Genomic DNA, 4,145 nt, shown 5'->3' on the forward strand with positions numbered 1-4,145 from the left:
TCCCTCGTCTATGCAGCGGGAAGCATGCTTCCATCAAGTCACAGTCCAGCTTTATCCTCTTCGACAGGAGGAACAAGGCCACCTGTTCCTCAGTGGACTTCGACTCGTCAGGTGACGGCTCACCAGCCGGAAAGTGCCCTGCCACCGTGCCGGAGTAGAAGCGGGGTTTGACACACAGTCCGGTGATGGTCAAATCATTCCTTCTGGTGTACTGTTCCAAGTCAGCCACTCAGTCTTCCAAAATTGCAATTTGTTTGTCCTTTTCCTTATTTAGAAATCGCAAATCCTTCACCTCTCAAACCAAGTTGAGAATGGACCTTTGCTGGATTTGAATGCCCAATGTTTCTCCAGAAAAGAAATCATACGCTTTCCTTATCTCCTCAAAATCCTCCAGTTCTGAATTCTTCTTAGTGCCCTTGCCGGCAACAGGAAAGTAAATGCCCCCACGCAACAGCCAAGACGTCGCCAACAGCAGCGATGCCGCCAAAAGGAGCACTAGTTTAAGGCAGGATGGTGCATTTTCAGATAGTGATTTTTCCCCCTGTTCTTACTGGCTTGGGCGGAAGGGGCATGTTCAGCACTAACAGCAAGCTGACAACACCACACTACACCAGGCAGCGAAAACACAGCTGTTTACATCTTCTTAAAAGCCTCTTTGTGAGCCACATTAATTTTTTTTCCACAAGTTTTTCCACAATTAGTTGATAGAGGTGATATTTATGGGCTAAACCATGGGATTTCTCTAGATTTTTACATTTGCAAACCCTCAACAACATGCTGCTACTATCTCACCCTGTTTTCCATGCAGATCCGTCTAAATATCCAAAAATGACATAATCTGGCCACACGGACCTCCTGGATGTGTCAAGCATAAACCAAGCTTAAGTCTCATTAGGCATCTGAAATTCTCCTGTCACTCAGATAAATGTTTTTGCGGCCATTCATTTCTGAAGTCAGCCACCAAGTCCACTTAACCTTGACCAGTCTGCAGATCCTGGTCCTTGGCTTTTGGTCTTTCACAATGGCGTCTCTACTGATATGGTCCTCAGGAGAGTCTCATGGCAAAATAGAGAGTTTCTTTGATGGTTAGTTGTTTTCTCCTCAAGCAAAGAGATTTTTGTAGGTATTTGAGAGGTGGTGCTATGTCAACTGCATCTTCCTCAATCAATTATCAAGATAACTTTTATTCATAACTTCTAAACTTATTCAAAAATGTTGACCTATTATTTTCCATATATATATAAATATAAATGAGCTGATAAGTAGGAAATACAAAGCTTTTAAAAATTCAGACACATTTTTAAAGACTATCATACCCCATTAAAACCTAAATAAAATAAAAATATTCATTCTAACTGGCAATGTTGTTTTAATATTCCAAGAAGCAAAGAGAGGATAACCGATAACCATAAACAATAACAACAATAATATGTATTTGCAGAATAATCTGTTTGACCATGAACACACAGCTAGTAGGGCGTGTATTCATAAATAATATATGACAGTCCAAGTAATATCTGATTAAAAGGATATTTGCCACCCCTACCGGGGAGGGCAATACACAACTTAAAGTATCAGAAAATATTATAAATTCCCAGCTGGCTGGGAATTGAATATAACAGTTTATCACAACACCAGTAAGGTAGGTCTGTCCCTGACCATTGCAGTGAACCTGGAGATAAGCCATAATGGATTAAACAAGGGAAAATAAACCAGTAGGTTGTTACAGTTTATTTAATCAGCTTTTTTATTCGTCTCACAAAGAAAGTGCAGAAACAAACACAGTAAACATTTAAACATGAACGTTTTATCCATTATATGTTATTTATTTTATTTATTCATTTCTCACAAACCAAAATAGTAGATCAGAATACATCAATAAAATAAAAAAAAATGTGATGGTGTATAACAGAAACCCCTTAGGGCTTATACCAAAGGCCACACCCCTAAAACAACAAAACATCAGGCAGCTCCCATCATAAAAGACACTTCACTTGAGACAGAAAACATGTGTACAATGTAACATTATTTTTACATATTAGCTTTCAGATTATACGTAGTCGGTGTGTAAAATCATACATCACTGTCTTTTTTTGCATAACAGTATTTTTTTTTTTTCAAAGAATTTCTTCTTTTTCTACCCTTTGTTAAAGAAACAAAGTCTGATAAAGAGCCATGCAAATAATTACATAGTCTCAGTCAGAAAGAACATTTACAATTTTCTCTCTTTAATTTCCTTTTTTAATAGATGCTGTTTCTACAATTACTTTGTTGTTATCCATGTTTAGAACTGAATAGCAATTAGATTCAAGCAAACTGAGCTCTGGAAGGTAAGGCTTATAACATGAAAATCTAGAAAATCCTGCATGAGAAAGAACTTCATCTTCTAAACAGGAAGCTTATCCCAGTCTTACAGCATAACGTCAACTCAAGAATAAACCTTGACTACGTAGAACATCGCCAGTACAGATGTATATCCTCTTAAACTGTTTTGTTTTGATTATAAACTCAAAGGTTTAAGCCATGAATCATCAGTTGACTCAAAGGAAATTTTCACTCAGTTATAAAATGCATCTTCACAAAATTAAAATTTATATAGAAATTCGAATTGCAAACAGCTAGAATAGAAATTTGTTCTTTAGGATCTGAGGCTCTGTAGTTATATGTTTTTATTGTTTTATATATTCAACAAAAATGGTACCATGCTATTGTGATCCCTACTGGACCTTACTGAAACAATAAAATAGTTAAAATAGGGATGATCATATTGCATATTATAAGCATTTTTTCTACTGTATGTACAGTTGCAGGAGTTTTTGAATGGTCTCAATCGCCTTGTCATTATGATTACATTTCAGTAATCCTCGTATACTCTCATGATAAAAGACATGAACATAAAGCACAACTTGTTCCATCGTTTCAGGCAGGTTAAATGCTGCAGTGGAATAGTTGGCATCTCTGGTGTGATGCATCAGAACCAGAATCACTGGTTTACGAGATGATGACGCTGAAAAACAACAACAAAAAAAAAACACTGTTAAAGTGATAATTAAGTGATAATTTTCTTGAAAGAAAATGTCTTTCTCCTAGTTTTTATCATTTAACTGAAGCTTAAAACCTGAAGCTCTGATACCAAAAAATAACAGATTACGTTCATGAAGCTCTTAGTTTTTTTAAATAAATTATTTTTCTCATTAGGCAAATTTTGTCACAAACCCTTGTTTTTGTATAATTATAATAAGTTGTCCTTGGGAGGAGAGAAGATACCTAAACATAAATTATTAATCAGAACTAAGACATGAAAAATTATTTAGAGCTCGGGATGTAACATTATACAACCTTAATTTCAGTTTATTCCTGGAGAATCAATTAACAGCTAACTATTTACTGTCAAAATTCCAATGATGAATTATTCTTGCAGATGGGTTTAAACATTTTTTTTTTTTTTACAGTTTTCATAAGTGCACTTATTTTCTCAACTGCTGGAAAAAAAGGTTACCAATGTGAAGTTATCCTCTCAGATCTCATCTATCCTTTGTTAGTCTCTCCCAAATAGTATTTTCAATAAAAAAAAGCAGATGTAGAAACCCTAATTTCTCAGCGCCACTGCGAAGTCAACCTACTATCAGTGGTTTTGGATTGCATTTGTCTGGTCACATGCCCTATTTGTCCAATTACAGCATCTCCCAATAGAAGCAAGGTCACACCAACTTTAAGATAATAAATATATGCAGGTTCCCTCTTTAGATGTTTATAAAAGAGCTATAACATACTGTACACAGATTAGTCAATTGTTTTTTTTTTTTTTACAGTGTCCTGTCTGGCAATGTGGCAATAAGAATAATTGTCTTGATGCCAAAAAGAGCCCAACAGATTTTACTTTCACAAGTGTAGCAGTATAGCAGTATGAGCAGCACTAACAGCAAGCTGACAGATTAGTCAATTGTTAAAATTCTACAAATAGCAATGGTGTTTATGCATGGCTGATCGCAAGATAGGTCAAAATAACTTATAATTCAAGGGAAAAAAACAGACACACAACGAAACATTAGAACAAAAGGAAGTGTAAGAATCTGACCTACCTACAATAGTTTTTCAACCTGAGAACAAATTTCAGTCCATAAAACTTTTCAAAAATGTGATAA

The sequence above is a fragment of the Cyprinodon variegatus genome, unplaced genomic scaffold, assembly GCF_000732505.1.
Source record: "Cyprinodon variegatus isolate N-32 unplaced genomic scaffold, C_variegatus-1.0 Scaffold321, whole genome shotgun sequence".
NCBI lineage: Eukaryota > Metazoa > Chordata > Actinopteri > Cyprinodontiformes > Cyprinodontidae > Cyprinodon > Cyprinodon variegatus.